Source organism: Ciconia boyciana, chromosome 1, assembly GCF_034638445.1.
Source record: "Ciconia boyciana chromosome 1, ASM3463844v1, whole genome shotgun sequence".
Lineage (NCBI taxonomy): Eukaryota > Metazoa > Chordata > Aves > Ciconiiformes > Ciconiidae > Ciconia > Ciconia boyciana.
The window spans coordinates 86165410-86176845 of record NC_132934.1 but is presented as its reverse complement, the minus strand read 5'-3'; the positions used below and the strand labels follow the sequence as shown (position 1 = coordinate 86176845).

Sequence of the window (11436 nt, the reverse complement as noted above, 5' to 3'; positions counted from 1 at the left end):
AGGGAGGGAGAGGAGAAGAGCAGGGCAAGACGGAACAAGTGCCATTTGCCTACAGAGAGGTTTGTGCCCCGCGCTCTCAGGTGCTTTGTCACAGAGATATTTCTTAGGAGAGTAATAGGTGCCCGAGTCATTGAGATAGGCACAATATGCGAACAGGATCAGACCGTAGCTTTGTGCCCCATTGCTCCGGGAGCACTTGCTGAAGCAGCTTCTCAGCATCTGCCCTTTTCCAGAAAAAGCCTTGAGCTGCAGCCTGGCATCCTTCCCTTCAGCCTGTTTTCACCAGGAGACAGAGTTCTCATCCGGGAGCAGTTGAAAGTCACAGGTCCCTGACCTGTGACTCCCTGACCCTGTCTCCCTCCCTGACCACTGTGAGTGGAGGGCGGTTGATATCTTTGCCTGGTATGTTAGGGGAAAGGAGAAGAAAAAGTTGGAGGACAGAGGAGAGGATGCGATGAAAAGATGACAAGATGAAAATGGTGGTGGTGGGGGAGAAATACTTCCTATTGTCAGGCAGAGTGCATTCTCAGTTATGACAGACAGGGCTGTTGAGAAGAGTAGTCTGGAAACAGTCCCAGTCCTCTGTCACTATCCCCCCGATGTGTCAAGGTCTCCAGCGGGTAAAGAAGAAATTCCACTTTCCAGATTATATAGGCCATACTTGATTTTCAAATTGCTGGAATAGCCTCACAGGATCTCCCCTCTTACATGGCCGGAACAGCACTAACGCCTGCGGTGGACAGTGCCATGAAGAGGTCGCTGACAAAGGTGTTCTCTCCTTTGTGCTGATGAAGAAGAGCAACAGACATCTGCAGAGCACTGAGATGTGAGGACACTATTCTTCTTTCTCTCTCTCTCTGCTGACATGTCCACGTACTGCTTTCATCATGCAGCTCTGCAGAGCAGGAGCGAGAGGATTACAGAGCTCTGAGCCCTGATTGGAGCCTGAGGGTCAACAGGACAAAGTGCCCTGTACTTTCTCTATTTTTCTCAGCAAAAAGTCCAGTGGGATCACATGCAATGTATTTGAGCGCAGATAGGAAGGCATGAAAACCTTGCACCAACCTGGCATGGCAGGAAGGGAAGTAACCAAAATCAAAGTTACCGTACTACAAGGTTATGCGCCATATCGGTCGATTGCAAAAGATCTGCCGTTGGTAAAAGGTCTCTCTGCCTTGAGGAGCAACCCTGAGAGATGTCCCATCTCAAGGGGAGATCACCGCCATGCAGCCAACTGCTTAGCAGGGAGAGCTCAAAGGAGGTTCACTTAGGCTGTCATATCCATGGAATAAAGTGGTTGGCTCGTAGTCAAATCACACGCGATGGAAAAGGTATGCGTGAGACTCCTTGTACCCACAACTTCCTTTGTTCCTTGATAAATGAGTCTTGGAAAACCCACCCACTATTCGCGTGTTAATCGCGTGATCGGTGTTCCAAGCTCATATGCATCAATGCTCACCGTGTCCCTCTGCTCCTTTGTGGGTTTTCAGAGAAGAGATTGGAACTAGAGGAGTTCTTGGCCCGGTCACGGCTTAGGCCTTTATCTCCTTTGGAGCCTGTACCAAACTACCGCTAGTTTGGTTAAGGGATCGAGTGCATCCGTCACACTTCACAGAGACAATACCTGGTGCAGATCCCCGACAATCAGGCTCTCATTCGCCTTTGGAATTCGCACTGTCTCGTCACTCCCCACTCTGCTCTCTACCGAGAAAGAGAGAAGGCTGCATCTTGTGATGGCGTGAGGAAAATTATAGTTTAACGCATACTCTCCCAAACTCATTCTGCAGGGACCCCTGGCCTCAGCTCTGTGGGCAACGGCCAGCTGACCATACCAAGAGAGAGCCGAGGCAGAATCTCCCCAGCCATCAGATCACTTTCTGTACAGAGAAGTTTGTGCTCAGCTTCCTCAGCACCTGAATCAATGTGTATCTTAGCACAGTAATATGTGCCAGAGTCATTCACTGAGGCAAAATCTGTTGAAAAGGACAAGTGATGGCCCATACTCCCACAGCTCTTGAAGTGATTCTGGAATTTGTCCGCAGACTCTTCCTTGAAGATACATGTCCTCTGCCTTTTCTCCTTCCACTGAAAACACTACCAGCTGCAGTGTGGTATCCTTTCTTTGAGCCTGCTTATACCATGGCCTGTAGGGGCATGTGGTTCCCATCTGGAAACAGCTGAGTGTCACAGCTCCTCCCTCTTTGATGACTGCATCTGGAGGCTGTTGAAGGGCCTACGCTGTCGGGAGGGGGGCAGGAAAAAAAAAGAAGCAGGAGGCTAGGCAGGAGGTGAAATGATTTGAGGAGAAAGGGGGTGAAAAAACCTCAAAATCTAGAGGAATGGGATGGGTTTAAAAGCTATGGGCAGGTTTCTCATCTGTCTATGAATGACCAGTAGAAATAGCTGACAGAAAACGTGACTGCATTAGAAACGTTTCAAACGGGGAGGAAATCAGAAAAAAATAAGAGTCAGCAATGGAAATCTGCCTGTGGTAGCAGCACAGGCACAGAGACATGTGAGGAGGAAACGCTGAGGAAGGAAGAGATGCATGAGGTTGGGGGTGGGCAGGGCAGTGTGAGAGCACCTGAAATGTGAGAAAGTAGTTGGCTAGCTGGGATCGGTGGGAAATAACACTCACACACAGCAGTGGGTGGTATGAACCCTGCACAGCTCTCTTCATATGTGTGTATGTGCGTGCGCGCAATCACAGGAACATGATGGGACTGGATGGGAGCCTGAGTTTGAGGCAGGGCAGGGGGCATGCTGTGGGGTTTTCCTTTCTTCCTTCCGCACCAGCTGAGATCTCCAGAAAAGAGGTATTATGCAAAGGCAACGGAGATCTGGGGCACGGTTTTTGCTTCTCTGTCCCACATCTGACGCTCCATCCCAGACTCCCGGAAACTTCGCAGGCCCTGACCCCACAAGCCTCAATGTGGGATTGTCTCTGCTCAGCCCAATGCTGTTCATGCCATTGCCCCAGGCACAGAGCAGGCTGCTGACATAATGATCCGGTGTGGGTTGTAGCTTGACAGAGAAGAGTTGCACAAATGCGCCTTTCTCCTCCAAAGAGAGATCTGAAGGGAGAAAAAACTGCCCTTGGCCTTAGACTGGGAGTGGAGATCCAGTGACCGTGCCAAGAAAAATTCCCCGTGAGAATGATTATTCGGGAGTGAGGGTAATGGGAAGAAGCTGGGCAGGAATTCCTCCTCAAGGACACAGAACAAGGTTACATCTAATGCCTGCCTCCTCCTTGTGGGTTATTTGTGATAGAACAAGAGACTTTCTTCCGAGGGAAAGAAATGGATCGCATCCACTTCAAAACGTCCAGTGTTCTTGATGGTACGTATCGTAACAAAGCAACGTGCTGCTGGAAAGACCTGCATAGCTTGACACGGTCAGCATGTCCATGAAGCCTTGTTTCATCAAGACACAGCCACATCCATTCACCTGCATCCTTCCCAGTCGACTCTGTCCTTGGGCTGATGACTCCCTTTTCCCTAGAAGCTTTCTCATTCGTTGTCAGACTCACATTTAACAGTCTGGCTCAGGGCTCTGGAGGCACTGTGACACGCAGCTTTACAAGCATAGTGCTCTATCGGTCTGTTCATGGGTGAAAGGATGAGGAGGAACTTGAAAGCAGCTGTTCCAAAGCTCCGTCGCTTCTGGGCTCTCACACGTGAAAGATATGCCGGAGCGCACATATATATGTGCGCTGACAGACTTCCTGGCTTGCACGGAAAGGTCTCCCGCGTGCAAAGCGCCATCTGGGCCGATGCATAGGATCTGTTCCTGTGGGTTTTGATGCTCACACTTGCCTGTAGCTCCCTGGATGGCTGAAAGCAAATATGTGAGCTGGAGGAAAGAACTTGTGTCACGGCTCACCATTTTGTCTCTGCTGGGAGGACAGACGATCCGTGGCATTGTATGAATGAGGGAAGGGGGGAGCAAGGAGGACTGGAAGAGGGGAGAGGGCGGTGTTTTGCGAGGAGGTCGGAAGGAGGCAGGGCATTGAAGCAGAGACTTTGGATCTGCCACATGGAAGAGTTGGTCCTTGCCTGGAGACTAAGTGGGACGTCGTGTGCTGTGCTTTGCAGAGCCACAGAAGGAGGCCTCGCCGTCCCAAATCCCACCTTCCTAGGGGTGGAGAACCTGCCTGGTCTGTTTCTTTCGCTGGTGTGCCTACTCTTGGTCACAGGGAGAGCTGGTGGCCCCTGCGCTCCTCTTCAGGCTATGTCACTGAGCCCAAAGTGATTTAGGAGCCTCCTCAGTGGCTTAGGAGCCTAGGGCTCAAGTCAAACATCTCGTGCTCCCAGGAAGTCACTTGGGGAGCAAAGCCAACAACCTGCTCCATCACAGGAGCTTCTGTGCTAGTCAGGCAGTTACCCACAGAGTGTCTGAGAACTGCACCACAGAGGGTGTCTGGCATTACTGCTTGGATCCCCAAAGAGGGGATCCAAGGAGCCATCACGCTCAATACAGGGACACCAAGTCCTAGGGACAGTCACGTCCTAGCTCCATGTATCCCTGGGGACTGTGTAATCTGGCTCATATCATTCAGAGGGGGATCTGGGGAAAGGTCAAGATCCTCCATACCCTAGGGAAGCATGGAGCGCACCCTCCCCCCCTAAACCCCTCCACCCCCACCCATCACCCTTACCATTGCACGGCAAGAGCTTCCATGGGGCGGGGTCCGAAAGCTGTCGGAACAATGGTGGAACCAGAAAGGTGACCGTGGGCAGCCAGCATGCAACTGTGGTGCCTCTCCTCTCCTTGGCTTGGGGGTGGCAGGTGGTGGTGGGAGACCTGCTTTGCTCGCTGTGTTCCTCTTCAGAGTTTCTGTGTGCTGTGAACCCAGATTTCACATTCTCTTTGTGCTGAGGAGCAAACAAACTTGCCCCTTCCTCCTGCCAGGCTGAGAGCTCTGGATATGGTCATGAAGCAGGGCTAGGGCCTCTCCACCAAGCCCAGGTGAAAACACACAGAGCCCAGGGCAGTGGTGGGGCGGGCTGGGGTGAGTCTCTGTCTCTGGGGGCTGTGCAAAGAGTAATGAACCTGTAGGGGGGGGCATAGACACAGAAGGACCAGGGAGGTGGAGAGGGAGGTCTCCTCGAGGACCTCACTCTCCCTTCTTCTCAGGGCACGGCTGGGCACAAAGTTGAGGACTCGAGCTGGGGCAGGGGGGGAGCTTGAGACACAATGAAGTCCTAACTGGTGTATCCAGATTCCAGAAATATCCAAGAAAGTCAAATAAAAAGCCTGTGTTCTATGTGTCTGGGTGTGGGCAGAGGATGACGGGAAGGGGCAAGGGTACCTATTCTGCTTCAAACCCCCTGGGACGCTTCTTGGCTAGCTCTCTCCTGAGCCCACTGGGAACCTCTTAGATGAGATCCACGGCAACAAGGTGTCCATCTGGTCGGGGCTGTGGGGCTGGGCGTCTGGATGCCTGCATTCCCTGAGAGGCAGTCTTGCGTTGCCACTGGGGCTGTGGGTGGAAAAATTACCCCCTTATATATCTGCTATGCAAAATTGCACAAAAAGCTTTAGGCATCCTGAGCCACCCCATTGGCAGCCCCGTGACTCTTCCTCAGGGAAAAATGTGGATGGTCTCTGTCTCAGGATTATGTCTGGCTTCTCTCTTGGCAGGGATTATGGGATTATTTCCCACTGGGATTATGAGACAAATAGAATTCCAACTATGGGTTTAATCACACTACAGCTACCTGCTTAATGTAGCTGTGTATGTGTAGTTTGGGAATAATCCCAAATGGGATGTCAGAGCTTTTCCCATTTGGGATTACAGGATTAATCCTCACTGTGTTTATGGGACTAACCTCAGGGGCGTTACGGTATTACTCCTCAACGGCATTACAGAATTATTTTCATTGGGACAATAGGATTAATCCCAAAAGAACTATGCGATTACTTCCCAGGGGGATTATGGGATGAATCCCCAAGTGGATTATGACCTCTCCTTCTCTGGGGAAGCTATCTGCGCCCTATAACCTGGTGACATGAGTGCAGAGCAGTCGGTTCCCAGGCTGGACCTGTGTGGGCAGAGGTTTGGGCTGATAGCCCTGGGCAGGGCTGTAGAGTGGGCCCTGCTTCACACTGGGCAAAGGGTGACATCCATTTGTCTTCCCAGGGCAAAGGCAGGTTCAACGGCAGGATCGTGGACAACAATGCTTTGAATGGCCAGGATGTAAGTGGCATGTGGGAGAGACCCCAGGCCTTGGTTCCACCTCCTGCCCCCAAGGGCACAGAGAGGGCGCCCATCCCATCCTGACCAAGGGACAAAGGGAAGCGGGGGCAGGGGCAGCTAGGCTGGATTGGTCCGGTCCAGAGAGGTCCAGGTAGAGTGGAGTGCAACCCCAGTGGCTGAAAGGGAGCTGAGCTCTTCGGTGTCATGGAGTAAGGAGCACTGGATGTGAGTCAAGGCTTGAGGAGACTCATATTGGACAAATCCTGGGGCCCTGAGGCCTGATCTAAGGCTGGAATCCTGTGTGATGGGACCCCGCTAGAATCTCTTTGAAATCACAGGGGGTTTTTTTAAGAACCCCACAACTGGTTTCATCCCTGTAACACCTGAACCATGAAATGGTCTGCGTAGGGAAAGGGGACAGAGGGCACCTTCCTTCTGCAGAGAGGAACTTTCTATCCCCTTCTTCCCAACACCAGACAGGATTAACACACATTTGTCTTTCTTGGCAGGCCTTTAATGGAGGCCCAGCAGCCTATGTGAGTACCACAAAGACCCTCTCATCCAAACATCCTGCTTACCTATGAATTAGTGTAACAGGCTGACAGGAAGAAGAAGCGGAAGAGGTTGTAGTAAATAGGAGGGGGACAGGTGTGAGAGAGGCCAGACAAGGAGGGGGAAGGGCACAGAGAGAAAGAGAGTAGGGGAGGAAAGTGAGAGGCAGTCTATGGATGGCAGATAAATGAGGCAAGGCAGTGAGTACAAGAAGAAAGGAGGGCGATTCAGAGATGGGAAAGAATAGGAAAGAAATTGGAGAACAGGCAGAAGACAGACAGACGATACCACTGCTTTCCTTAAGTAGACAAAGCTGGAGGGCAAGAGGAGAAAATGGGGTACTGTCAAATACAGGGCTCTGTGTGTGTGTGTGCTGGGGGCAGATCCCTGTTTGCATGGAAAGGTTTGTGCTATGCTGCTCCAGCTTTTGAATCACTGTGGGTCTTGCTCAGCACAGAAATATGTGCCTGAATCATTGAGTAGGGCATGACCTATCTCCACAGATAAGCGGCTGCCCTTAGTCCCATTACTCTGGAAGTGGTTGCTGAATTCCTTCTCAATGCTTGCTGTGCCACCTTCCACTGACTGTACAATCAACTGCAGAGTGGCATCCTTCCCCTTGGGCAACTTGTACCAGTACATGGTCGAGAATGCACTCCCCTTTTGGGAACAGTTCAGAGTCACAGAGTCTCCCACTCGGACAGCCATGTCTGGTGATTGCTGAAGGGCCTGGCCTGGAAAGAGAAGGGAAGAGACGTGAGGAGTGAAACGCGTTGAAGGGGACACGAAAACACATCCTTGCAGTATGACATGGGATGGGTGGTATAAGGATGTCAGCAAGCTATGGGAACAGTGTCCCGTTTCTCTGAGAGAGACACATAGGAGGAAAAACCCCCACAAACCAGCTTCAAATACCGTAGTAAATTTGTTTTGAAAAATAATTACTTCAGTACTCTCAATTGAAGTATTAAAATGGGACAGAAAAACACATTTGTAGATCTGTAGCATTTTCTGAGTTAGTTAAGAGGTTGAGGAAAAGCTCACCTCGTTCATTGCCCATCCTCCCCCTGGAAGCCTTGGGGAATGGGGCACTGCCAGCCACTGGGCACACAACTGAGGCAGCAGTGGTGGCTCCAGTGCAGCTGTTCAAGTGGAAGGGAAGCTCACTTACCCACAGGGGCCAGGACGGCCACAAGGAACCAGTGGAGAACCATGGAGAAAGGCCACCTCCTTCCAACAACCCGCCTGTGGTGGCAGCACAGGCAGAGAGATGTGCGAAGAGGAAAGGCTGGGAGAGGAAGAGAGACACGTCTCTTTGCGGGTGGGCAGGGCAGTGAGAGAGAGCCTGATGTGTGAGAAGGCAGCTGGCTGGCTGGGAACAGCGGGGAATGACACCTGCATGCAGGCATGAGGTGCATGTACCCTGCTCCACTGACTTCCTCCTGTGTGTGAGCATATGCGTGTGTATGCGTAGGTGGGAGAGAAGTGTTATCACAGGAGCATGATGGGGCTGTGTGGCAGCCTGAGTGTGTGCACAGCACAGGGATGCACAAAGAGGCACCAAATGAAGGGAAGAGAAAGAGAGCTCAGGAATGCATGTTTGTGCCTGTGCCCCTCAGCTGAGTCTCCTCTTTAGACACCCTCACACTCACAGACTCCCAACCCTGTGAGCTGCAACGTGGAATCTTCTCTGCTTATGCCAGGGCTGCTCGTCATGTTGCCCAGGTATGGGAAAGACTTCTGACCTGTCATCCCGGTGTCTGTTGTAGCATGACAGAGAAGAGTTGTGTAACTGTTCTTCTCTTCTTCCAAAGGGAGATCTCAAGGAGAGAAAAGGCTGCCTTTGGCTCTGCACTGGGACTGCCTCTTGGGAGACTGCAACGTGGAGCGATTTCTGAGGAGAAGTGTATTCACCGTGGGATATGCTGGTACAGACTTACCTTCTCCATGCCAGAGAAGACTGTAGCATTCTGCAAAGGAGCAGCAGGACGAGGATGGACAGAGCTGGAGAAAATCCTGTCATCTTCTCTACATGGGGCACAGCCTTGTTCAGCAACCCAAGGCTGTGGGAAATCACTGCAGGCAGGAAGCGAGGCTCGCAGTTTGTGTACACTGACACACTCTGTCTATCAGAGGCCTGACAGAGCCTCTGCACGTCTGTGCCGTGCTGTGGGCCCAGCAATGCGTGGCAGTGGAAGGCCGGCCCACACAAGAGAGCAAGTGATCCGGCTGCTCAAGGCTGCCATGGGCTTTGCAGTGAAGATGTTCCCCTGTGTCCTTTTAGCAGAAGGGTGACAGCAGTGCCTCCAGCTCCCAGACCCTCTGTTGCTGGTCCAAGTGTGTCCCATTGCATTCATTTCCACAAACTTCCTACAGGAGACTCAGGAATGACCCCGGATTCCTCAAAAGAAAAGGGAGAAAAGGACCAAGAGGGTGGGCTAAATCGTACAGGCAACAGGAAGAAACCCCACGCCCCCAAACCCCCACAACACCCCCAGCACTGCAGCTGAGAGGAGGCTGTGCTTGTTGTGTCCATGGGAAGGGTCTCCATGTCCCATGGGGTTCCCCGGGGGTATGCAGGTGGCAGGGCAGTGCATTGGGAGCCTTGCAGAACACATGGTATTCGAGGAGTTAGGGATCTCGAACAGGCCATGCCTGCTCTGTTGGGCCTTGTGCTTAGGGCTTAAGAAGCCCGTACGTTAGCATGAGAAGCTGCGGTGTGTGAACCTGCTGGACGGCCCCATGCCGGCCTGTGCCGCACACTGGTGTATGTTATGACAGAGATAACACTCTAACCTGTCAGGAAACTTTCTGTTAGCTGCACGGCTTGCTGACATAATCTGTAATTCATATAATATCTTTGGGAAAGGTAAACTGTATGCGGACCAAGGGGCGGAAGGTCCCCTTGGCGATCCTGACCCAGAGACCACTGTACATGGAGGAGTTAGTGATCCACATAACAGCTAACCTGAGTAGGCGCAGGCCTGTGCTGCGCTGTGCTGTGCTGCATGTGCAATGTGGCCTTCGGGCCTGTGCTGCACATATTCCCTTGGCCACAGGATAACCTCGGACAGGTCGCTGTAATGGAGGAGCATGTGGGCAGCTCCCACTTGGTACCGGCAGCTCCCACTTGGTACCGGCTATTATGCCACCTGCCTGGCCTTGCCTTTATCTGAAGGTGCACCGAGAACTTCTCAGGCGAACATCCTTTCTGTTTGGCAGTGAGAATGATGAGCAGGGTTGGCTGGAGTTAAATGAGCGGAAGGACTGCAGACTGAAGAGAGACAGAAAGAAGAAGGTGGGGACAGAAAGGGAGGCAGAGTGGGGAAGAAGGGTTGACGGAAGTGGATATAATGGAAATGAGAGTTAAATGAAGAGGGAGGCAAGGAGGAGCGGGGTGGCAAGGAGAGAAAGCAGGACAAATAAACTCACAGAGTCTGAGAAGAGGAGGAAGGCTAGGAAGCAGAGGAGGTAATGAGTGGCAACAGATCATCCTGCCTTGTGCAGCACCGACGAGGAGGAAAGCAGGTCCCTTTTGTGCGGGGGAGGTTTGCGCTCAGCTCCCTCAGCAGCCTAGCCACTGTGTTTCATTCTCAGCGCAGTAATACGTGCCAGAGTCATTGAGAAATGCGTTCTCTATCAAGAGGGTCATTCCGTCTCCTTGGATCTCACTGCTCTTGAAATGGCTTTGGAAATCATCCTCAACATTTGCTTTAGCACCTGCTAATGCAGAAGCCACGAGGATCAGCCTGGAGTCCTTCCCCAAAGCCAGCTTGTACCAGTACATAGCTGTGGTGGAGGATTGCTTCTTGGAACAGCTCAGATTCACGGACTGGCCTTGTCGTATCACTGTGTCTAGGGACTGTTCCAGAGCCAACGCTAGAAGGGAAAAGGAGGAGCGTGGAGGAGGAGGAAAAAAAATGGAAAAACGTGAACTAGGCACCGTGGGTTGGTAGAGAAGAGGGTGAGAAGGAACAGGACAGGCTAGGGAGCAGCGGAAGGGATGGGACAGCTCTTCAGATCAGCAGGTGAGCTTCTAATCTCTCTCCGATAGGCAGCAAACATTCCTGAGCAGTTTGTGTCCAGAAAAGGAACCCTTTGGGGGCTGTGCACAGGAGAAAAAAATAGACAGCCATAGCAGGAGATTCAGGCGTTCGTTGCCTGATTCATTGCCATCCTCAGCACAGGAAGCTTTGGGGAATGGAGCCCTGCCAGCAACTGGGTACGCAGAGGGGACAGCAGCAGTGGAATCCATGTAGGTGCTCAGGAGTGAGTTGAGTTCACTTACCCATACCGGCCAGCATGGCCACAAAGAACCAGCAGGGAACCATGGGGAAAAAGCCCCTGTCCTTCCAGGGACCTGCCTTTTGTAGCTGCCCAGAGATATGCGAAGAGGAAGCACTGAGTGAGGATGAGACATATTGGGGCTGGGCAGGACATGAAATGTGAGAAAGGATTGGCTGGCTGGGAACACTGGGGAATGACGCACACAATCACAGGAAAGTATAAACCCTGCAGAGATGCGAGGGCGGGGGGAGTGGGGAGGGAAGAAGGGGGTTGCATGGGCAGAACTATGCTGAGGTTGCATGGGAGTCTGAGTGTGTGCAAGGCAGGGGAATGCTGAGAGTTCTCCTTCTCCTTCTGAAGTCCTTGAGAGCTGGAGGAATGAGGTGTGAAGGACACAC

General features: G+C 52.1%; 1 long non-coding RNA gene across 1 annotated transcript; it reads right to left on the bottom strand.

The window, feature by feature from the left end:
• Window positions 1–7365: 7365 nt before the first annotated feature.
• On the bottom strand, window positions 7366–11144 carry LOC140659342 (uncharacterized). The gene is made up of 3 exons (XR_012045104.1): window positions 11040–11144; window positions 8692–9152; window positions 7366–7485 (listed from the first exon to the last, which is right to left on the bottom strand). It is a non-coding gene; the product is annotated as an uncharacterized lncRNA (long non-coding RNA).
• Window positions 11145–11436: the final 292 nt, after the last annotated feature.